Below are 26,106 nucleotides of genomic sequence, written 5' to 3' on the forward strand. Positions count from 1 at the left end.
GTGGGTCAGTTCCTTTCCCACTCCAGACGATCTATTTTTGTTTTCTGTGGTATTCCCTTCGAGTGTGGGGGTCGGCCTAATTCTGGTTTGGGCCAGCTTGTCGTCCAGCCTCTTTGTGTAGACCTCTGTACTTTGCGTTGCCCTCCTTGTTTGGTGTGTCGTGTTGGGGTCCGTATGCATGTTCCAGATCTGTGGGGACACAACCGATACTCTCCCCCGGGTGGGTTAATACCCTGCCCCCCCAGCTGCTCTGCCTCTGCTCCCTCTCCATCCTGCCTCACCGGGCAACCAAAGAGAGTTCAGTGGGAAGACACTCTAAGAACCTGAGGCCTTTGAACTTCAAGTCGCTGGTTTCATGGAGCCATTTTTCATTTCCCTTGACAGCCGCTACAGGAAACAGGAAGGTCAATCAAAGTTACTTTATATGAGGCCTTTTCAGATTACCCCAATAAGTAATCCCTACTATTTTTGAAAGAACATTATTCCACACTGTAATTTAGGTAATTTAGTTTATATCTTGGATTCTTGTTTCTTTTTGCACCATTCTTTCTCTCGCTTTCTCTCTCTCTCTCTCTCGCTTTCCACCCTTCCCTAGTAGATGAGGTGGAGGTCTTGGTTAAATAAAAAGCTGCATGCCCCGCTTCCAGTGGTTAATTTTAGCTCTATTACCAAGATGGCACTCCTTCTGGCTGTGCCTATTAAGATTCACACTGAGGATGTTTGACAAGAAAATTTCCCTCAGTAAGAGATCATTTTCTACATGATGACCCGCCCTACATGGTAACTCTTGTGAGCATTCAGCCATACACCTCAATTTTTTATCTGCAACTCACATCAAGGGGAACTATGAGTTTTTCTAACTCTATTTTTATTCCTTTTAACACCAAATGATGCGAATCATGAAGATGCACTGAGGGGCAGGAGGGTCACAGTAAGTGAACAATTAGTCCTGGCAAGACACGGGTGAAAGTGGAAGCTCTGTGATTTTACATCTTCCTCCCACTCTATCTTTGCAGCTGTTTCCTCCCAGAGTTGGACTAGCGACTCTTCTTACATGGCACAGAGCCTTTACATGACCTCTGATTCTGGTACTTGTTCTTAATCTGACTGTTATTTTGCTTGGAATCTTCAGAGCCAGGAAATCAGCTATTGGAACATTTTTTTTCTAATCTTGGTCCTTGGAAGACACCCCCAACACACACACACACACACACACACACACGCACACGCACACGCACACGCACACACACTTGCATAGGTACCTAGGCTAAAATAGTCACAAGGAAGAGTGCTCTCCTCCCTTACTGTCTTATCCACAGAATATAGAGAAGAGAGCACCCAGGCAAGGACCTGAATAAAGCCCTGCTGGTGATGGGGGAGGACAAAGATGAGCCTTTCTGCTACCCTAAAGAGTTACAGTCTCAGAAACCTGGAGACAGTTTTACTCCATCCTTCGACTCTATGGAAGTGAATTTTGGAGGGATTTTTGGTGATTGGAGAGGAGATGAGGACAGATACTGATGCAAATTTCCCTTAGAGAGCCACAGCCTAGATAGAGGCAGACCACTTCCTTTGCTCTTGAACCCACCATATACTTCTAATATCTTGTTCCCAACCAGAGCAGGGATAAATGTGTTTTCATAAGTATACAACCCCCTTTGAAAATCTTTTGGAAACCCCTGCCTGCCTCTGCAAAGTACACTGAGAATGCTCTGTATATAAAAGTTTGCCTACTCTTTCATTTGCTCTATGATATTTAAGCCCAAATAATATATACAATCAAATTGTTATTTCTTCATTCCCTTCTTGCCTGCTGGTCCCATCTCATCCTCTTTTAGTTTCTACTCTCTTGGCTTTGGTAGAAAGCTCTACCCTTAGCCAGCCTGGATCGCCTGCTACTCAATCATGATAGATACATGAAAGAATAATGTTACCTCCAATCATATGGAAAGGTGTTTTTTCCATGGTCTGGGGCATGAACAGCACATAACTTCCTTCGACTTGCCCTATGATGCTAATTTTACAAAATAAAATGTATTTGAATGCTAACAAGCCTCTCTCAAGTCAGTCTTTCTGGGTCTAAAACCTAGTTTTACCATTCTGTTGCAAGCTAAGGAAACATCCTTCCAGTGGCTCAAAGTCTTCATCTCTAAGGAGGAATAATGATAATATTTATCAGCTACAGTTTTTATGGTGCTTAAGTAAGATAATGATTACAAAATAGCTTAACAGAGACTCCAAACATAAATAAGTGCTAAACGAACTTTAATGTTTTATTTGTATTGTTGCTGTTGATGCTCACAAGAACTACCATGTAGGGTGGGTTGTTATTATGGTGCTGAAAAGTCTGGAAAAGGAAATATAAAATTGCAGTTATAAAATAAAAATGTACATCTATACATAAATGTGATAAAATTAGATACACATTCTTTCATGTAAATGGTGACACTATGTGCCCAGTTTCTCTGACCTTTAAAATACTTGTGTGAAAGTTATCAGAACCCTTGACTCTCCCAATCCCACCCAACCCAATGTAGTATAGACACTATGTAGTATAGACCCTGTGTTATATAGACCCTATGTAGTATAGACCCTGTGTTGTATAGACCCTATGTAGTATAGGCCCTATGTAGTATAGGCCCTTATGTAGAATAGACCCTGTGTAGTGTAGACCCTACTTAGAATTGAACCTGTGTAGTATAGGCCCTATGTAGTATAGACCCTGTGTAGTATAGTCCCTGTGTAGTATAGGCCCTATGTAGTATAGGGCCTGTGTCGTATAGGCCCTATATAGAATAGACCCTATTTAGTAGCCTATGTAGTACAGACCCTGTGTAGTATAGGCCCTGTGTAGTATGCACCCTATGTAGTATAGGCCCCATGTAGTACAGAAACTATATAGTATAGACCCTCTGTAGTATAGAAGTACAACTTTGTTCTTCATTTCTGAAATTTATGTCAAAAAATTTTTTTCTGGGCTCTCATTCTAAGCTTTTGGAATCAACGTAATGTTGGCTTTGAAAATAATTTGGAAGCTTTCCTTTCCTCTCTCTGCTTGGGAACAATTTAAATAGTTTGAAGTTTCTGTTCCTTGAAGGTTGAAGCAATTCACCCGAGAAACCATCTGTGTCTGGCACTGTTTGGAGGGAGAGGTCTTGAACAGTTTCTCAGTCTCTTGATATTTCCCCATGCAGCAGTTGTCTATATTTTCCAGATTAAATTTCAGTAATTTATATTTTCCTAGAAATTCTTCATTTAATCTAGTCATTCAAATTTACTTCAAGAGAGTTTTATAAAATACTCTTTTAAAGTTCTCTTGCCTTTGCATGAATGGTTATTTAATTAATGGTTGTTCCTCATTTATAATTATAGGTATGCTTATGTCTTCTGAATTGTGGTAACATTATATCCCATTTTCCCTTTCAACAATCTTCACATGTGCAATTCAAGTACATTAATTTATATCCATTCTGTTACTAAATTATCATGTTTTCCAGCACTTTAAAAGAAGCTCGTTCTGGACATTTTTATTAACTTGATTAGGCAAGGATGGGGTTACCTAGAATGTTTTACTAGACTTTTCAAAGAAAAGCTCTTGGATTTACAAAGTCTTTTGTTTTTCTATTTTCTAAGAAATCCATTTTTGCATGAATATGATTATTATTTCCTTAATCCCTTAATCATCCTTTTCTCAGTTACTTGCATTATATTTTTTACCTTATGAACAGTAAGAAGTTAGCTTCTCTATGTATATATAGCACTATAAATACTTTAATTATTAATGTCCTTTAAGTGTATTAAAATAGATATATTAATTTAGTTTGAAGTAAAAATTATTTGGTGTAATTGTTTCATTTGATTTTCTTTTAAAACTAATTTCATGTTGTATTGCTTTGTGGTCAGAGGGAAGAGTTTGAATTGTTCTTAATTTTGGATTTTATTAAACTTCACTATATCTTTATAAGATAAACCTTACTGATCATACTATTCAAATTCTACATAGTTATGTATATATGCATATATATGTGTATATATGTATCTGCATATCTATAAAACCTTATGTACATGTGTATATATATGTATACATGCTTGTATTTTATCAATCCTAAGGTAAGATGTCAAGTTAAATATGTATAGTTTTTCTATTCACTTCTCAATTTCCTGTAGATCGAGCTTCATGATTTTTTGCAATTTTAAAACTCAAGTTATTTAGTACATAAACCTTGAAAGATTTTAATGGTAATGTGTAAGAAGGTACCCCCCAAAACCAGAATTTTTTTGAAGCTATGTATTTAAATTTTTTTGCAGAACAATCTTATCACCTTCAAGTACACTCCATTACACTTAGTACATTTGTCAAATCTGTGACTCCATTCTTGGAAACAATTTTCAAACCCATGTGTTTGGATGGTGGATAGCACCACCCTCATTTTTTTTTCTTAGTTCTTTCAGGTCTCCAAATAGCTGTTTTTTCAAGTCTCCCTTCATTTGAAAAAAGTAAAAAAAAGAAGAAGAAGAAGAAGTTGCACAGAGCGAGGTCAGACGAGTGAGGTGCATGGAGCAAGAAAGGCACACTGTTTATGGCCAAAAAACTGGTGCAACCAGACTGCTGCGTGAGCAGGTGTATTGTCATAGGGGCAAAACCAGTCCCCTGGCTGCCACAAATCAGACTTTTTTTGGTCACACCATGTTACATAATCTTTTCAGAAACTCTACATCGAAAGCTTGAATAACAGTCTGACCTGGTGTGATGAATTCTAAGTGCACTATCCCCCTCGCATCAAACAAAAACAAATGAGCATGGTCTTGATTGTTTATTTCACTTGACAAGATGTTAAGGGGTGAAGTAATGATGGAGTCTTCCACTGGCTTGATTGATGTTTGCTTTCAGGGTCATAAGAATAGCACTATGTCTCATCAATGATAGTGACCTTGGGGGAAAGTCTGGGTCGCTTCAGAGCTGTTCTTTCAAAGCACATGTTTCCACTCAATGCTCTTTCCTTCTTCAGTCAGAACTGAGACACAAATCTTGTAGTGACCCTTCTGTTTCCCAAATCTTCCATTAAAATTCACTAACCTGAGCTTCAAGACAGTCCAGATAACTTCTCCATCCCATCAATGGTCCATTGTCAGTCTTTGAGCACAAGTGTATAAATTTTGGTCGACATTTTTATCTCTTTGGTAAGTTGATGGATATCCAGAGCGAGGTTTATCAGCAATTGCCATTTCACCTTTTTTGAAATGAGAAAACAACTTGTGTACTTGAGTTTTCCCATAGTGCTGTCCTGGTAAGCTGTGTTCAACATCACAACAGTTTCTGTGGCATTTTTCCTGAGAAGGAAACAAAATTTCACAGCTGCATGCTGTTCTCTTTAGTTGACCATCACAAAAATGAATTCTGAATGAAACTGCTTTGTATGAAAAATTCACTGTGACCAGAGAGAAATCCCCCCAGACAATGCCACTGGGTGCACTATCTCAGGGCCAGTTGTTTGATGCTTGTCGAGTGGAGGAAAAGGTCAACTATGAAAGTTCCACCCAGCTGAACTTTTTCCCAGTCTTTTTTTGAAATCCCCTTGTATATACAAGAAGGAGGATATATTCTTCTTATGGATTGTACCTTTACCAGATTTGATCCTTTTTTAAAATTCCGCAAAGTTAGAACAACTCCTAGAGGGACCTGAGGTTTTCACAATTGAATGCACCTTCTTTGTAAAAAGTTAATATAATTCTGCTTACAAAGTTAGGTTCTGAACCTTACCACGAGCATCTCTAAAAAGTCTCTTCGATGAGTTCCACAGTGAATCTCCTTCTGTTTATACGGTTTATATTCTGACCCATCTTTCTGTGCCTTAGGAAGTCTCTCCTTCACTTGCTGTTCTTCGTTAATTCTTCGGGTGTTTAATTCAATGAGCAGAGTACTGTCTTAAGTGTTGAATGTTTGGTTGTCACTGTCAGTTGCCGTGAACTTGGCTCTGATTCATGAAAACCAAATGAGAGGAAGGATTGCTAGTCCGGTGCCTTTATCATGATCATGGTTACACTGTTGTGAACACTGAGTAGATTCCAGACCATGACACCTTATGTACAATGGAATTAAATCCTGCTCTATAGGACAATAGCCTCATAATCCTGCCTATGTTTGATTCTATTGTTGCAGCCTTGGTGCCAAACCACCTCATGGAGAGTCTTCTTTCTTATTGCTGACCCTCTACATTACCAAATCTGAAGTCCTTCACAAACAATTGTTCCCTTCCAACGGCATGTTCAAGGTGCCATGTGCAAAGGATGCGAGACGAAATCTCACCACCCAGTCTTCAAAGAAGCATCTTTTGTTCATTCTTCTAGCAGCCCTGCGATATGTAATATTCCCAGGACAGCATCATCCAGAGGCAACATCACAGTTACAGTGCAACAGTTCTTCTGTCTTCCTTTCCCGCTAAGCGGTTTCCACAGGACAGTGAAGCAATTGAGGAGATATTGACTTGAGAAGGGCACAGTTTAGTAATCCAAGTGACCTCCTTGCTCTTTAAATTTTTAAAGAGGTCTTTTAAAGATTTGCCCAAAATAATTTGTCATTCAATCCCTTGCCTGATGCTTCCATGAATGTGAATTGTTGATCCAAGTAGAATGAAATCTTTTAAGTAATTTATAGTAATTTGGTGATTCAAAAACAAAAGTCACTAAATCAAGTCACTGCCAACTCACAGCGAGCCAGTAGGACAAGGAGGAACTGCTGCTGTGAGTTTCTGAGACTGTAGCTCTTTAGGGGAGTAGACAGTCCCATCTCTCTCCCCCAGTGACCCTATAGAACAAGATAAAGCTATCCTCTTAGGTTCTGAGACACTTCAAAATCTTTCGTGGGGAAAATAGCCCTGGAGATGCTGGTGGGTTCAAAACCCTGATCTTGTGATTAGCATTGAGCTTTTGTGTAACTCTTCCACAAAAGAGCTCCTTTCCTGGTGATTAAAAAGGCATCTCTAATGGTAGTTTTTAATCAGTGATATGTTTAACAACTGGCTCTCTGAAAAATTAAAAACCTGATTTTTAGTATTAGAAATCTGATGATACAAATATTAATATCAGAACCAATCCAAGTTATCAACACATCATGGAAAATAACTTGGTTAGACATGCACATCATTGATCTTCAATAGCTAGTGCAAACAGGTTTTAGCACCTCACTGCCTTAAAGGTTATAAAATGTAATTGAAGCTACAATTGTCTGACATCTATATAAAGAATAAACTATTATCAACCACATTCACAAGGAATAAGGAAAAATTTAACATACAATATCTTCACCGAATGCTTTATCTCCAAGCTTTTTCTGAGTTTTATTATTTAATTTGGGTATGTAAATTACTATTGAATAATTATATTTACATGATACATTATCTTTTCCAAGTGCTATTTTTTACATTGATATACAAGTTTAGAATTCTGTTTGAAACCAATATTATTTTTAATCTTAACTGTGTGCTGACTGATTTGAATTATTCGTGCCATAAGGAATGAGAAAAGCATTTATAAAGTAAATCACTTCCGTGTGCTAATTTATCAACCAGCAGCCTTCTGATATTGAGAATGAAGGAGGAAGGGGTGTTTCTTTTTCTTGTGACCTTATTCTATTTTGGTGGAAATATGAACACCTAGACAAGGTAGCATTTCTGTGTTGGAACAAAGCAAAATAACTTCTTCCATTGTATGCTTGATTCAAATGAAACACTAGGACATGGTAGTAGTATAAAACAACTCCTGTGGTGTGATGACTAACATTGGCATCAATGTACAGCCTCTCTTTAGAGTGAGTTCAAGGCTCAAAACATGGTCTGCGTGATTGCTAAGTCATTTAGTAAATCAAAATATCATGTTAGAAACATTTATAGCACTGGTTGACTGAGTAATTTTACTTCCAAACAGCCACTGGCAAAATTTGACATCAGGTTTTTTAAATGATCCACATTCCTGCCTATTTCCAGAAGAAAGTTTGAACTATAATAATCAAATACTTACTTCAAGCTTTTCTTTAATTTGTTGATATATGCTTTAGTTCCTTTCCTTTTAGCTGTAATATCGATTATGTATAGTCATTAGTAATATATCATCTAAGATAAAATTATTATTATTTGGGGAGAATAAAATTATTTTTACCCCATATTACTAACTAGATATTTATGGTTTCTGTCTTACTCGAGGTAAGATATTTTCATTGAAATTTTTTTTTAAGTAAAATATTTTTTTGAAGTCCAACAAGTTGGGAGAACTTCTGCCAATGCCATGTTTTAGCTGTGTGGCTTTGGGCTTGATGATTTATCCCTCTGATCCATAAAAAGATTAAAAAGGGATAATAAACATAAATCTTTGCATAGCTATAAGGATTATTTGAGATAAAATATGCAAAACACCTAGTTTAGTGTCTGGAATTCTTATCAATAAATGAGTTAATTTTCTTCTTTTTCATTTGCATTTCCCTTCAGCATATCTTAGCTGATTAATAACAGACCTGATGTGGATCTACTTAATAAGGCTTTGGAATGTCCCTTTGAAACAATGTTCTCGGGGACAGAATTTGATAAACATTCCTAAACCCACATGATATAATCTAAATCACCGCAAATGAAAACACTGCTGGATTCTGTCTTCTCAGGCAGAAGTCCACTTAGGGTTAGTTCCAGTTTAAAGGGTTCATTGATCAATAATGACAACTTAGATTTGCATGGTCAGTAATCAATTAAATTTCATTAACACATGTGCCTATTTATTAAAAATGAGAAACCTGAAGTTCAGGGAGGTTAAAACGTTTACCTCAGATCACACAAGTAGGAAGGGTCTGAATCCAGATAGAAACCAAGCTCTCTTGACTCCAGGCTCTCTGGTCTGCTCTTGCAGCCTGCAATGTTCGTGCAGCGGTTGTTACTACATAAAAGTTCCAGTGGAAAAGGAAGCCTGGAGGGAAACCACTGGGCTCAACCTGTGGGTGTTGGTGAAGAATCCTGAACATACCACGGACATCCAAAAGAATGAGCAAATCAGTCTAAGAAATATGCTGATGGCCACAAATGTACAAATGCGCTCGACGCAGTGGATGAATGTATGGATTGTGATAGAGTTATATAAGCCCCCAAGAAAAGAAGAAGAAGAAGAAGAAGAAGAAGAAGGAGGAGGAGGAGGAGGAGGAGGAGGAGGAGGAGGAGGAGGAGGAGGAGGAGGAGGAGGAGAAGAAGAAGAAGAAGAAGAAGAAGAAGAAGAAGAAGAAGAAGAAGAAGAAGAAGAAGAAGAAGAAGAAGAAGAAGAAGAAAGAGGAGGAGGACGAGGAGGACGAGGAGGAGGAGGAGGAGAATGAGAAGAAGAAGAAGAAGTAAGGATGGCAAGAGGATGGCTTACTTGGGAAGGCCAACCATTAGAAAAGGATACCCTGGTAGATAAATTAGAGGGTCCGTGAAAAACAAGGGAGATCTCCAATGAGAGAGATGGACACAACGGCCACAATAATGAACCTACACCTTCTGACAATCATGAAGGGAGCATGGTTCTCCACATTGTGTTGTGGCTATGCAAACTGAAGGCAAATGAAAACAATTATTACATACTTCCCTGGCAATTTTTTTTGCTCACAATTCAGAAAAATATGGAATGCGTCGCGAATTTGCGTGTCATCCTTGCGCAGTTACATGGCAATTTTAAAGCTGTTAATTAGCTCAGTGATGTATGCAGTCCATTTCTAGAGAGTTCTGCCACCAACCCACTTCCAGCATTATCTATTATGGTGCTAGATTGGGCTCTGTTGGGTCAGTGAGCTAAGTTATGTCACAAAACCTTACACCAGGCAAGAAGACAAACTTTCTTGCACATTTATAGTTCTTACATTCTTGATGACAGCAGTGCAGGTGTGGTTATATAACCAATGAGGTAAAATAATAGGAAATTATAAAAACAAGCAAACTTGGAGTTCAGAGGATTGAGAAGCTAAATGCATTACCTTGACAGCCCTGCAACTTGTCAAATCTGACTCGCTGAAAACAACAATTTGAACGATCCAAAGCAAAAGTGGACCATTGTTTAAATTACTGTGATTGTTTTCATAAGGAAATAATCACATCTAATTATCAGTTAATGCTGCTTTCTTACTGGTCGGTGTAAGTTCAGGGTCTCACTAACCAGCTTCCAAATAGACCCCTAATAGCCCTCCTGCTTTATTCTATGACCTTATTGATTGGGAATCTGTGACATCTTCATGAGGGTTTTCTAAAATAAAAGCAGACTTTGGGAATGGCTTCACATGTCTGCCTTTTGGAATTCTGCTGAGATGCACAAAACAGAAGTAAGTGGGAGGGCACTAGAGGACAGCCACCGTGGCGTCTCAGCCTTAGAGCGAAAAGAAAGGCTGTATCTCTACCTGTGCGTGAGCTCGATTTGATGAGATCGTTTCGGGAACGATGCAGCCAGTTCCCAGCTCGATTTCATTTCTGTAATTGCATTTACCCAACTCACTGTTTGATTGGGGTCTTTTTAAATAGATATCTCAAATCCAACTCTATTTGAAATAATATTTTGCATTGGTGAAATCAGGTGAGCAGGAGAATCTATCAGAGGTTAAAGAAGAAACTTGCATAGATTGAATAAGCCAAGATGGAAAAAGGCTTTGTTGATCCTTCTCACAATTGAAAGGTAAGATGCTTTTGGACATTTTGCAGATTTCTAGGGGAGAAACATTCTAAGAGACTGAAAGTAGGGCATGAGCTGGAAGAGTCTGAGAAATCACTTAAAAATGGAATACGTAAGACTACCTGGAGGGAAAGGAAACTGGCCAGGGGAAAGAGGACTGTGGAAATGAGGTTGAAAGGACAGCATCAGGCCCCTGGTGCACAGAGAGAGGCAGGGAAGGTCAATTGGCTCTCAAGAGCAGTGCAGAACCTTGAACAGAGAGGGTTCATGAAACAAATCTTCCTTCAGAAAGATTAACTTGCCAATCAAGGGAAGGATGCAGGTGGTGACCATGAGGAGACTCAGAGGGAAAGCAGCCGTAAGTAACCTCTAGCACACTGTGAGGAAGCCAGAGAGAATTGGGAAAGGTTGGGCAGGGGTAGAACACAGGTGACACTAAAAGGAAGGCAATCATCAGTAGAGACAGGCTGTGATCGGAAGGGCGAAGAGGAGAGAATTACAAGTCATGCAACTGTGGAGGGAGGTTGTCCTGCCTAATGATTATGTCCAGACAGGCAATTGGACACAATTTTACCTCGATTTTTTTGAGGGGGAAAAATATCTCTCAAAGCTGATGACAACCAATGATGCTGTTGAGATTTCAGTAGCAGGAGTTTATCATAGAAACGCAAGCCTTGTATTTTTAGGTCGGGGTTAAATTTCAGACTTCTCCTCATGGGTATATGAATGGAGAGGCGAATACGATGTAAAGCCCAACTCTCAGACCTGATGAGAACAATGAGACAACCAAATCCAGTCTGAGAAGTCGGTCACTTTGGAATAAGTTCATGAAGCAGTGAAACAGCTTCACAAGCAGTTGCTGGACTACCTCAGCCCAATGGGCCTCCTAACGTCTTAGGCAACATGTTGAGAAATGTTTTTAGCTGTTGAAACGGATGCCTGCTTCTTGAAGATGTTGATAAGGCTCCACATCACGCAGTTCATGTTGAAACGTGCCTACCTAAAAGACTAAACACACAAACAATCAGCTGGCATCAAGTCAATGCTGACCACAGTGACTGTAGAGGGTTTCTGATGCTGTAAATCGTTACATAAGCAGACAGCCTCAGCGTTCTCTAAAGTGGCTGATGGCTTTGAACTGCTGATGTTATGGTTAGCAGGTCAATTACAGTAGAATTTAAAATCCGGAATTATCTATCTGACTCTAGGGCTACCAACCACAGAGACATGAAGACAACAAACAAAAGTTAGCACTGGAACTTTTATTATTTTATTTTATTTTTGGTGAAAACATACACAACAAAACTAGCTCAATTCCACAGTTTTTATACATGGTCATCAACATTCTTCATATTCTGTTAACATTTTCTTTCTGATCCAGTTGTTTCACTTCCAGTTTCTAAATATCCTTGCTCCCCATCCTTCTTGCCTATGTTTTAAAATAGCTGTTGGCATTCTGCTTTTATATAAATACTTTTTAAATGCAGTACCAAAGGATGAGAATTTTTGCTATTTCGGGTAAACTGTTACTTTATAGATGATTTCAGAGGGAAATTTCCATTCAAATTTTGAAGAGAAAATCACATCATTGTCCTGGGGGTGACACCAGTGTCAATAGGCCCAGTAAGTTTGGATTCTTCATGAATTTGACATTGTGTTCCACATTTTTCCTATCTTTGTATCCAGATTCACATACTGCACTTTAGAACAGAGCATTTCATAGTAGTAGCCTGACACCATCTAACTTTGCTGATCTCAGTGCGGGGGCAATGCTTCTTGAATACCATCAGTCCTGTAGTCCACTTCCTTATCTCATTCTAGGGTGGTCTGCTTGCACTTTTGTTCCAGATGATAAGGACCAATAGTTGTACCATAGATACATAGTCACTTGTAAGCTCTTTAGGGCTCCAGAAATACTCACCATACTGAAATGCAAATCATAAACTTTTAAGTATTACTAAGGAACTTCAAAAATTCATGGAAAATTGAATTAAACCATTACTCAGTTTTACCATGAACTTTTTGAAGGCCTCTTATATGTCAATTGACTCATATATCAATGAGATCACAACCACAAATCCCTATCCAAGAGAACTAATTTTATGGGATAATTGGTTATTTATAATTAGCATCTATAACACCCCCTTTAATATATCTCTTGTTGTTATTGTTTCAAAATTATATGCAACCTAGCATTTGCCTCTTCATAGTCTCCCTATTTATAGTTCACTGATATCAGTTACATATGTCATGCTATGTAAACAGTACCCATATTCAATACAGCTTTTACCATTTCCATAAACAAAAAGTAATTACTAACCAGAGAGTGATTTATGCATTTCCCTATATCCACCTTAATAAGAACTAATGAACATTATTTTCTGTGTACTCACCTACTCCTATCACCTTATAAAAGACAAAACATAGAATTTTGTTCCCCTATGATTGACTTAGAATGTTCAAATTAATGTCCTCCATGTTTTCCCATTTTGTCAGATTCAGGAATTCTTTCTTATTTATTGCTCAGGAGTTTGCTATGGTATCTGGGGCAGTTCCCTAATCTGGTGTCAATTTAAGGATTAAGCGTGTATGGGTGGAGTTTGGGCTATCAATCTGGAGACAGCCAATGAGACTTCTGTGTGGGCATGGCCTTCTCCTGAGACTTCCTCCTTGGAGGTAGAAGACACCTCTCACTCTTACTTCCTGGGAGACATTGCAGAAGACAAACAACATGGATACAACCAGACCTCTGAAGCTGGAGAAGCAACAGAGAGACTCCTGCCAGCACTGAGATGCTTACAACCCCACCGGACCCAAAGATTTTCTACCCACTGGCTTGTGATTGTCTTGCATTTGGCGTGGTTGCATGCATTTCATGAGTCTGAAGAGAATTTTATAGATTGATATCAGACATATGGGCTGGGATGTTTTCTCCATGTTCAATTGCTCTTATATATAAACCTCTTTCTTATACACATGTGTGTGTTCATGAATTTGTTTCTCTAGTCTACCCAGGCTAACACAGTATCTATGTACTAGGTTTTACTTTGCCATTCTATGCCCACAAGCAGTTGATAAAGGTGCCATTTCCCCACAGCCTCACCAGTATTTGTTATCTTATTGTCTGGTGTTTTCTGGTTATTATTGTCACAAGAATGGCTACAGAAAATGGCTAAAGATAAAAAGAAGACTTTGTTGTTGTTAAAGTTAGATGTGTGTGCAAATTATTAGATTCATAGTTTCAAAATATATTCTCTCTGCCAGTAGTTTATATTTTCACTTTTTAGGTAGGTTTTTTTTAAATGAAAAAGTCCCTATGCTCTTATTTGTTTATTCTTTTGGTATTCTGCTTTTATTTTCATGTTGGAACATACATTGTTTAAAGCTACATATTCTTCTAACAATTTTATGGTTCTAGCTTTTATAGTCAGGTTTTTAACTAATTTAGAATTTACTTCTCTTGATGGTATTACACATGTATCCTTTTAATTTTTCTCCATACAGAAATCCAATGTTCCCAAGAACATTTATTGAAGAGGCTCTTCTTTCTCCATCATATGAACTTAGGACTCTTGCCAAAAATTTCAAACATTTACTTGTACACCAATGTCTATTAAATCATTATTCACAACAAGCAAAAGAAAGTAAAAATTGAAATGTCCATCGATGGAGGAATGACTTGATTGACAAAATGTGGCACATACATGCAACAGAATACTGTCCAGACAGGGGGAGCAAGGAAGCTGACGCGTGCTGCAATGTGGATGCAGCTAGAGCACTTGATGCTAAATAAGTCGATTACAAAGTGACTTTATGTGACCTCACGTAAACAGGCAAGTGTATAGAGACTGAAGTTAATTAGTGGTTACTAGAAGCAGGAGGATGGGGAAACATCAGAGTTATTGTTTATTAAGCACCAAGTTGTGGTTCAAGGTGTTGGGAAATAGTATTGATTAGGGGAGGGCTGGACAGTCAATTAAAGCAACTGTAACCAATACAGTGCCCATCTGTCAAACGTTGGATCAGCAAGAATTGTGTGATATAGCTGCTGAGGTGTTTCACGTACAACCAAATACTTCGTGGGATTTGGTTGCTTGGCTTGGCAATTTAAAATCATGATTTCATGGGGGCATCCCAGTTAATTGAACCAATAATGTCCGTAGTCGTTCTGTTCTATCTCCTAGTTCACTGAGCAGCAGCTGGAATTTAGAAACTAGGGCTTACAACAAGGTTGACCTGGGGCTGCTGAGAGGAGAGCATATTCTGAGGCGTGGTTCAAAAGCTCCATAGCCATCCACATCCGGACACAACCCAGCCCTTAACCACTACCCCCCGGGGCTCCAGGAGAACTGTCTGTGAAGCCTTTGTGGCCATTGCAATGCATTTTCCAATCCAGTCGCTTTTTAGAGTGCCCTGGGAATGACGGTGGGTGTCAGAAAAGGGTAAAGCAAGTTGAAGGAGGGAGGCATGTCTGATTTCTGCCTGTGGGAGTCAGCCTCGATCTAGTGGGGGACTGAATCCGCCTGCTCCCTGTTGAGGAGTAGCACTAGAGGAGCCTCCATGTTGCCTCCACACCGTTTCCTCAGAGTTTACTACCCTCACCTGCTACCCCATTCAGAGGCTTGAAACCCCATTCTAGGAAAGAGATGCCATTTCCTGGGATGTTTCGAACCAATACTCTCCATCTTGAAAATAAGTTTTAATATTAAAAGAATCCAAAAATGGAAACTGAAGCTGAAAAGAGAGTTGTGTGTTAACCAGAGATGTTGGGAAGAATATGATATCAATGAAGAAACAAAGTGATGAGAGACATACTTCTAAATTACTGAGCAAGCAAGCGATAAAGATTCCTCTCCCTGGCTAACATTCAGGATGTGTACCAAGTGGAGAATATAGAGAAAATATCAATGTAGATTCTGGAACCTAACTGGGATGAAAGCTGCTATCTACATCAAAGGCTGTGACCAGACCATCTCAGAAAGTAAGTGTTATCTTGTTCCCAGCACCTGTTATCCCAGACTTTTCAAATGATCTGACTGACAAGTGGAAATGATAGAACAAGTAATATGAAGCCAGAAAATCTATCATATTTCATCAGTCTCACCTAATCTCTGCTCAACAGACTCTCTAGAACGATATGAGGTCAGTAAAACTTTGGGGGATATGAATAGGCAGAATATCAAAAGTTTGGGATTAAAATCGAAGTGCTGGAGGCTAACAGCCATAACTGAATTCAATAAACCTTTCCATAACACTTCTCACTCAAATTGAATATCAGACTAATTATTGATTTCAAGCAGGCCCTGGAACAGGTCCTTTGGGTAATTCCTGAGTAGAATGCATAAGTTTGACTGTGGAGAGATTACCTTGTTGGCTCTAAAGAATATTGTGGGACATTGCACAAATTCCTTGAACTCCCCAAAACTTATTCAATCTCCCTTTTAGGGTTCTTATGACTGTCAAACACAATACAAAGAAAATGTCTGACATGGCACAAGGCACAGAGTACATGTTCAAAAGATAATTCTACATCACCATAACCATTCCTTCGCCTTCTAGAACATGATGCTTATACCTCTACCTTTTTTATTCCACTTTGCAGTACATGTCACTTATTATAATTCTCCTCTACTATATTGTCACATTTTTTATAGTACACTTGTCTGTCAGTGGGTCGTAATGTGTTGGTTTATGTTGCTGTGATGTTGGAACTGAAGTCACTGGTATTTCAAATACCAACATAGTCACCCGAAGTGAATAAGCTTCAGCAGAATGTCCGGACTAAGAACAGGTTAAGAAGAAGGAAAAAGCTTTCACTCTGAGAAATTAGCCACTGAAAATCTAATGGATAATATAGAAACTTTGTCAGATACTGAAGCCTCATGAATAGAAGCTAGAACATTTTCAGAAAACATGCCAGAGAGTGAGCCCTTCAGGTCAGAAGACACTCAAAATATGAGCAAGAGCTGCCTTCTCGAAATAGAGTGGACCATAATGATGTGCACAGAGTAGAGCCTTCAGGACCTTCGTTACTGATAGAACATGACTCAAAATGAGAAGAAACAGATTAAGAAACATTTAGTAAAAATCAAAAGTTAGAATGTACAAAGTATTAATCCAGGAAAATTAGAGGTCATCAAAAACTAAATGGAAGGCACACACATCAATATCTTAGGCATTAGGGAGCTGCAATAGACGGATGTTGGCCATTTTGAAAATTATATGGCTTCCCATGCGGGGAATGACAGATTCAAGAGGAATGCAGTTGCATTCATCATTGCATTGGTTTTGACATCTCAAAAGTCTAAAACAAATAAGTACAATGATATCTGTGAAAGGATAATAGCTATCTGAATACAAGGAGATCCAGACAATCTAACTATTCGGATTTATCGAGCAACCACTAATGTTAGTGATGCAGACATTGAAGACTTTTACCGACAACTTTAGTCCGAATTTGATAAAACATGCAATCAAAGTGAATTAATAATTATCAGTGATTGGAATGCAAAAGTGGAAACAAAAGGAAGGAACAGTAGTTGGAAAACATAACGTTGGTGGTAGAACAAATCTGGGGATCCTATAAAATTTTGCAAGACCAATGACTTCTTCATATCAAATATCTTTTGTTCAAAAATACAATTGGTAACTATACACCTGGGCTTCTCCAGGTGGAATACACAGACATCGAACTGACTGTATCTGTGAAAAGAGATGTTGGGGAAGTTCAATGCTAGCAATTGATGTGGGCAATGGGCTGACTGGAACAGAACACCATTTGCTCAGATATAAATTTAGAATGAAGTTAAAGAAAATTAAAACAAGTCTAAGAGAGAAAAAATAAAATATTGAATATATTCTGCCTGAATTTCAAGGATATTTTAGACAAAGATATGCTATTGAATGCAAATGCAGAAGACCTGGTGAGGAGTGGGATGCATGAAGAGCATCATACATGAAGAAAGGAAATGATCATGAAAAAGCAAGGAAAGTAAGAATAGGTCAAAGTGGACGTCACAAGAGACTTCGAAACATGGTCAAAATTATAGTTAACTCAAATAGAACAAATGATGAAGCCAAAGTGCTGAATAGAAAATTTCAAAGGGCATCTCAAGAAGGCAAAGTAAGGTATTATAATAAAATGTGATAAGACGAGGAGTTAGAAAACAAAAATTGAAGAACAGGCTCAACATATCTTAAATTGAAGAAAATAAAGAAAAAATCCATCATCAAGTTTTAATACTGAAAGATTCTATGGACAAAATATTAAATGATACACAAAACAAACCCGGGCACCTTAAAATAAGATCGAAAAAATACACAATATCACCGTACCAAAAAGGACTAGTTCATATTCATTCATTTCAAGAGATGTTTCCGAAGGTAGAAGTCTAAGCAACTCTGAAGGTATTAGACAACATAAGGCTTCAAAAATTGATGGAATGCCAATTGAAATGTTTCCACAGCTGATGAAGCACTGCAGGCGCTTGATTGTATACTCCAAGGCATTTGAAAGACAGCTAGCTACTTGACTAACTGACTGAAAAAGATCCATATTATCGCCCACCCCAAAGAAAGGTGACCCAACTGAATGCTCAAATTACAGAACAATATCACATACAAGTATAATTTTGCTGAAGATGACCTCACAATGGTTGCAGCAGTACATTGTGAGGGAGCTCCCAGAGATTCAGGCCGGATTTAGAAGAGAACAGGGAGCAAGGGAGACCATCGCTGATGTCATGTGCATCTTGGCTGAAAGTAGAGAATCACAGAAATACTTTTATTTGTGTTTTATTGACTATTCAAAGGTATTTGACTACATGTCATAACAAACTATGGATAACCTTAAGAAGAATGGAAATTCCAGAACCCTTCACTGTGCTCAGAAGGAACCTATACATGAACCAGGGGGCGGTTGTGCAAACAGAACAAGGGAATACTGCATGGCTTAAAATGAGGGAAGGTGTTTGCCAGGATTATATCCTCTCGCCATACGCATTCAATCTGCATACTGAGCAAATCATCAAAGAAACTGGATTATATGAAGAAGAAAGTGATATCAGGATTGAAGGAAGGCTTATTAACAACTTGCAATATGCAGAGGACAGAAAGTTGCTTGGTGAGATAAGGAGGACTTGAAACACTTGCTGATGAAGATCAAAGATTGTAAACTTCATTATGGATTACAAATTAAAGAAAATATAAATCCTCACAACTGAAGAATAGGCAACATCATTATAAAAAAAACAAAAGACTGAAATTTTCAATGATTTCATCTGGCTTGGATCCACAATCAATGATCATGGAAACTGTAATCAAGAGATCAAATGTCATACTGAGTCGAGTAAATTGGTTACACAAAATCTCCTTAAAGTGTTGACAATTATGGATGTTACTTTGAAGACTAAGGTGCACTTGACTCAAGCTATGGTCTTTTGAGTCAACTCATAGGCATGTGAGAGTTGGACACTGAATAATTTAGACCAATGAAGAATTCATGCCTTTCAATTATGATTGAAATAAATATTGACAATATTTATTGAATATTATCAATATTCAAATACTATTGAAAGTAACATGGATGTGGTCGTCGCCTAATCTGGTGTCAATTAGGAGTGGAGTCTAGCTATCAATCTGGAGATAGTCAAGGAGACTTCTTGTGGGCATGGCCTTCTGAGAATTATGGTCGTCACCTAATCTGGTGTCAATTAGGGATGGAGTCTAGCTAACAATCTGGAGATACTCAATGAGATTTCTGTGGGCATGGTCTTCTGAGAATTCTGGGAAATCTGGTACTTCCTCCTTGGAGGCAGAAGACACCTCTCTCTCGCTCTCTCTGCTACTCCCTGGGAGACATTTCAGAAGACAAGCCACATGGTTGCAACCAGACATAGGATGCTGGAAAAGCCACAGAGAGACCCCTACCAGCACTTAGATGCTTACAACGCCACTGGACCCAAAGACTTTCTACCCACTGGCTTGTGATCGTCCTGCATTTGGCTTCATTGCATGCATTTCGTGAGTCTGAGGAGGACTTTATAGATTGGCATGAGACATGTTGGCTAATATTGGACTTATGACCATGACCTGGACTGGGTTAGGCTGTTTTCTCAATGTTCAATTGCTCTTGTATATAAATCTCTTTCTTATACACATATATGTGTTTGCTTCTCTAGTCTACCAAGACTAACACAATGGACTTCAAAAAGACCAAACAACTCTGTCTTGAAATAAGTACAGCCTTAGAAGCAAGGACAACAAGACTTCATCTCACATATTTTGGTCTTGCTATCAGGAGAGCCCAGTCCCTGGAAGAGGATATCATTCTTGATAAAGTGGAGGGGCAGCAGAAAAGAGACAAGCCCTCAACAAGGCTGATTGACCCGTGGCTGCAATGACAGGCTCAAACATAGCAGCAATTGTGAAGGGGGCACGGCACTGGGCAGGGGTTGGTTCTGTTGTACGCAGGATTGCTATGAGTTGGAACTGACTGGAGGGCACCCGACCATAGCAACAATCTTGTATGCAACATTGCCTACTTCATCTGACACTCTCCCCACTGTTTACAGAGTAGAAATTGCAAAACACGGATGTCAATTCAGTGTTTGCTAAATTAATCAGTGAATAAAAGAATGAAGACAGAGGTCTATATTCTTATTTTGTAAACAGACCCGGGCACCTTATATCCATGAAAAGGGTTCATATTAGACTTGTATTAAATCATCTCAAGTAGCAGCAAGCTCTGAGCCTGCTTTAATATGTCCCTGATCTATCTTTAGCAAGATTCTTATGAAAGGAGGCACTGAAAAATCCCTACTCATCATGCCATGCTGAGTCAATGTCTTGAAAAAGAGATGCCTTCCTGATAGAAGGAAGGAAGTGGTTAGGGGGAGAAATGTGATCATACAGATGAGCTCTTTTTGTCATTGTTTCCATTGCCTGTTATGTGTTTTAATTCATTGAATTCAATAGAAGCAAATATTTCTGTACCAGAATTCTGACACTATTTCTACTGATGCCTAAGGCCATCTTTCTTTTTCAGATGCTGTAATCAAGCTTTACTCTCTCCTTTCATTCTTAATTGAACTCCCTATCACATAGTGACTCTGAAAACTCTTGAAGGTGTCAGATGAGACCATGGGTTTATTATTTTAATATCAATTCCCAGGCTGGTTATGCTTCCTCTCCATGAGTGGAGGCTCCAACCCTGCTGGCCTCCCCCACCTGCCCCCTGCACTGCACTAAGTGAAGACGCTGAAGAGTCAGACAACTCATAGAGTCCCAGAGGGCCTGGTGGTTCGAAACGTTTTTCCAAAAGGCCAGGTCAAATCCCTTATGTGATCATCCTTTTTATGTGTCCATTTGGATAGGCTGTGGTGTCTACTTGTTTTGTCAAACACCAATCCAGCTATGAAGGTATTTGAAAAATATGATTGATATTTAAATATCATTTGACGTTAAGTAAAGGAGATGATCCTTACTAATATGGGTGGGCCTCATCCCATCATTTAAAGGTCATAAGATCAAAACACATTGAGGTTTCCAAGAAAGAAGGAATTGCTTGAGACAGTTCCCTAAAATGGACCCATCCCTGTTGGATTTTACTCTGGAGAACCCTGAATAATACATAATGTGCCCCAGTAAAATCTTCTACTTCTTGTTGAGCACACTGTTCGACCTACTGTAGAAACTATAGTAAAGTGATTACAATCTAATAAGTATGGAAGAATGAATTTTTCAGAATTATACCTTTTCCATCATCTGTCAAATGAGCCTGTTGGCTTTGGAAGCCCTGTACGCCTGTCACAATCCTACTGTGCATAAACCCACCTACAGCTAAAGCCTTAGAACTCATGACAGCAAACCCTCTCCTTTAAAACCAGATCTCAAAAGAAATTTCAGGTCCCTTATCTAACCGTGAAGCGTATCTCATTAATAAAGAACTGGTGAGTTTCTAATATGTGCAAGGAAGTTCTATCCCTTTTTATATGTAAGAACACAAGGACTAAGAAGTGCATAAATTACTTTGTTATGGTCACAAAGCGGGTCAGGGTTAAGGACAAAATCTTCTATCCAAATCGATTACATCCTCTTCTATCCTAATTAACTGGTCATCATTAATTAACTGCTAACTTTTCTCTTAACAAAAAGGAGCACCATTTTCTCATTTTAATTTGGAAGTCTACAAATAAGGTCAGACCTTAATGTTTTCTTCTAGTGTGTGATTCATTAATTTCCCCTGTGATTATGTTTATTTAAAGGTTTGTGAAATGAGAATCCTTGCTCCTCAGGATCAAAGAGATCAGCCAATGAACAATATCATAGAAAGTAAGAAATGGCAAATAATACGTAAGGTCATTCATCTGCTCTTCAGTGGAGTTGGTGATCTTGGCCCTGGATTTACTTGAGGTAGCTACTCACTCTCGATTGCTACCAGCAAAAGAGGGGGTATTGCTTGGGCTGTAGTTCTGGAAAGAATGAGTAGGTCCATGAGTCTGAGAGCTACCTGGATTTAGGTGTACATTCTGAATGACACTGGCCTTGGTTATCTCCAGAGGTGTTTTTTTTTTTGGGGGGGGGGCGTTGCCTAACTGCTATGGTAATCACAGTCAGATTAAGAAGAATTGGGAGGCTCAGTAAAACATAATTCCTTCATTATTGTGTTCAAGGAAAATGTCAGGTATTGTATTCAATAACTGCATTTATTTTTTTCATAGGCACAAATATATACATTACTGAAAAATACTATGAATTCTATATGATTTGTAGTTTACAAGGATATTTCAGGCGCATCTGTTCTTTTGTCAACTCTGTCCGATAAGCAGGAAAGTGTTACCATTGCAACTACTTTGGTTAAGAATTGTACAGGCAGCTGGATCAGGTGACTTTCACCACATGTGAAAATGAACTGAAGATGGCTCAATGACCTGAATGTAAACCTAGAAATATAAGAATCAAAACATGCCTAAAGGCCAACAAACAGCCCTTGAACTAACTACAATTTTTTCTATCTTGTTGTGTTTTGGTTTTTTGTCATTGGCTTGTTGTTTTGTTTTAGTTTGTTGCTTTGTTTTGCTCTGTCTTGTTTTTGTGCATGTTATTGTTTCTGCAGGTTTTTCTAAATAAGATAGGCTGGATGAACAATCTGGAGAAGAAAACAACGGGATCGACAATTCTGGGAGGACATGGAAGAGGGGGAAGTAGGGGAAAAGGAAGTGGTGGTAACAAACTCAGGGACAAGGTAACAACAAGTGATCCATATCAGTGGTGAGGAGGGCATAGGAGGCCTGGTAGGGCGTGACCAAGGGTAATGTAACCGAGAGGAATTACTGTAACCCAAATGAAGGCTGAACATGATAGTGGGACAATAGGAAATAGAGGAAATAGCTAGAAGGCAAAGGGCATCATAGAGGTCTAAATACAGGCATCTACATATGTAAATATATTTATGTATGAGGATGTGGAATTCGATTTATGTGAATATATTTATAGGTTTAGCATTAAGGTAGGAGATGGACATTGGGCCTCCACCCAAGTACTCCCTTAATGCAAGGACACCTGATGCTATTAAACTGGCATTCCATGATGCTCACCTTGCCGACACAATCGCTGAAGACAAAGCAGGTGCATAAGTAAATGTGGTAAAGAAAGCTGATGGGGCCTGGCTATCAAAAGATACATCCTATGGGGTCTTAAAGGCTTGAAGGTAAACAAGCGGTCATCTAGCTCAGAAGCAACAAAGCCCACATGGAAGAAGCACACCAGCCTACGTGCTCACTGGGTGCTGAAGGGATCAGGTATTTCCCTGATATGATAGCTGAAGACAAATGTGTGCATAAGCAAATGTAGCGAAGAAAGCTGATGGTGCCCAGTTATCCAAAGATATTGTGTCTGGGGTCTTAAAGGCTTGAAGGTAAACAAGCAGCCATGTAGCTCAGAAGCAACAAAGTCCACATGGAAGAAGCACACCAGCCTGTGCAATCACGAGGTGTCGAAGGGATCCAGTATTAGGCATCATCAGAACAAAAAATCATATCATTGTGAATAAGGGGGAGTGTGGGGTGGAGACCCCACAAAGCCCATCTGTGGACAACTGTTCATCCCCTTATAGAAGGGTCATGGGGAGGAGATGAGTCAGTCAGGGTGCAGTGTAGCAATGATGAACCATACACCTTTCTTCTAGTTTTTAAATGCTTCCTCCCACCCACTATCATGATCCCAATTCTGCCCAATTAGACCAGAGGATGTACACTAGTACAGATAGGAACTGGAAACACAGGGAATCCAGGACGGATGATCCCTTCAGGACCAGTGGTGAGAGCGGTGATACTGGAAGGGTGGAGGGAGGATGGAGTGGAAAGGGGGAATCTAAGGATCTACATATAATCTCCTCCCTTGGGGACGGTCAACTGAAAAGTGGGTGAAAGGAGACGTTGAATAGTGCAAGATATGACAAAATAATAATTTATAAATTATCAAGGGTTTATGATTGGGGGTAGTGGGGAAGGAGGGGTGAAATGAGGAGCTGATGCCAGGGACATAAGTGGAGAGTAAATGTTTTGAGAATGATGAGGGAAATGATAGTACAAATGTGCTTTACACAACTGATGTTTGTATGAATTGTGATTAAAAAAAGAAATATCCATATTGTATCAATAGAGAGATAATGTTTTTGAAAATGATGATGTCAACATATGAACATGTTTGCTTGATATAATTGATTAATGGACTGTTTTAACATCCATAAGAGCCCCGAATAAAATTATTTTTTAATTGAAAAAGAAAATGTATGAACAAACTTCAAACTCTCACTGCCATCAATTCAATTTGGACTCATAGTGACCCCATCTATAGGAAAGGCAAGAAGCATCCCTGTGGGTTTTGGAGACCATGATTCTTTATATGAGTAGAAAGTCTCATCTTTCTTCCTCAGGGTTGGTGATAGTTTTGAACTACTAACGTTTTGGTAAACAGCCCAACCTGAAACCCACTATACCACCAGAGCTCCTTTGGACAACTGAGGATCCATAATGCATGATATGGATCCTATTTAATATAACTGAACACATACAAACAGCAGAAGAAAAGCTAGATAAGAGGGTCCTCCTAAATATTAGACACTTGGGGGCATCAGATAAGCACACCGAAAGAATCAAAGTGAACCCACAGACTTAGGGAAAAATCTGGCAATGACATGGAAATTAATGTATATAATTTATAGAAAACTTCAATATCGCAATAGAAAAATACAAATAATTTAATTTTTAAAATGAGCAGATGACATTCAGATGAGTCAACAAATTTATAATGCTCATGGTCATTGGCCATTAGAGAGATGGGGGGGAAATAAGTTATATTTCACCATAACATTCACTTCTGAGTCTTAATAACACAACCAAACAAAGCAACACCTCGCCCTGTGTCATTCTCACAATTGTTGTTATGTTTGACCCTGTCCTTGCAGCACCGTGTCTATCTTGTCAAGGGTCTTCCTCTTCCCCCTGCCTGCTACACAACCAAGCATGAAATCCTTTTCCAGGTCTCTCTGGATAACACGTCCAAAGGGCATGAGATGCAGTGCTACCATCTTTGCTTCTAAGGAGCATACTGGCGGTAGTTTTTCCAAGAGAGATGTGTTTGTTCTTTTGGCAGTCCATAGTAGGTTCAATATCAGTTGCCAGAATCAGAGTTCAAGAGCACAGATTCTTCTTCAGTCTTCCTAATGCAGTGTTCAACTTTTACGTGCTTATGAGCTGATTGAAAATAGCATGGCTTTGGACAAAGGCACCTTCGTTCTCAAGGTAGCACCCTTGCTTCTCAATACATTAAAGAGGTCTGTGAGCAGACTGCACAGCCTCCTCAGACACATTAATGTAAACACTTTGCACATGCATTATGTTTGCTTTTCCAAAATCAATGAGTAGTTTGCCAAAAGTAAAGTGAAAATAAAGAGAAGTCGAACTGAAATCTGAGGATTTATCTTATAAAGGATTTCTCCTCTGTGGTGGCGTCGTCAAGGTGTGCGAGAGTTGGGGTTGCATTTGTGCCTGCACTGAAATGCCCTTCAATGCTTTACCAACGTTCTCTGCCTGAACTAATTGCATGTAGGGCCTGACACCTCAATGTTTTTCATATTTGAAACTCATGCCAGGAGATTCTGTATTACTTAACATATGTATGTGTATATAAAGTGATACATATTTTAATACATATAGTGAATGCATATATATTGACCTTTCCAAAATTATGCATTGTGTTAGTCTGGGCTGACTAGAGAAACAAATCCAGAGACACTCATGTATATGTAAGAGAGAGCTTTATATCAAGGAGCAAGTGTATCTTAAGAAAACATCCCTGCCCAGTCCAGATCAAGAACCTAAGTCAGATACTAGCCCATAAGTCTGAGAGTAGTTCATAAATCTCTCTTCAGACTCA

Source organism: Tenrec ecaudatus, chromosome 4, assembly GCF_050624435.1.
Source record: "Tenrec ecaudatus isolate mTenEca1 chromosome 4, mTenEca1.hap1, whole genome shotgun sequence".
In the NCBI taxonomy this organism is placed as follows: domain Eukaryota; kingdom Metazoa; phylum Chordata; class Mammalia; order Afrosoricida; family Tenrecidae; genus Tenrec; species Tenrec ecaudatus.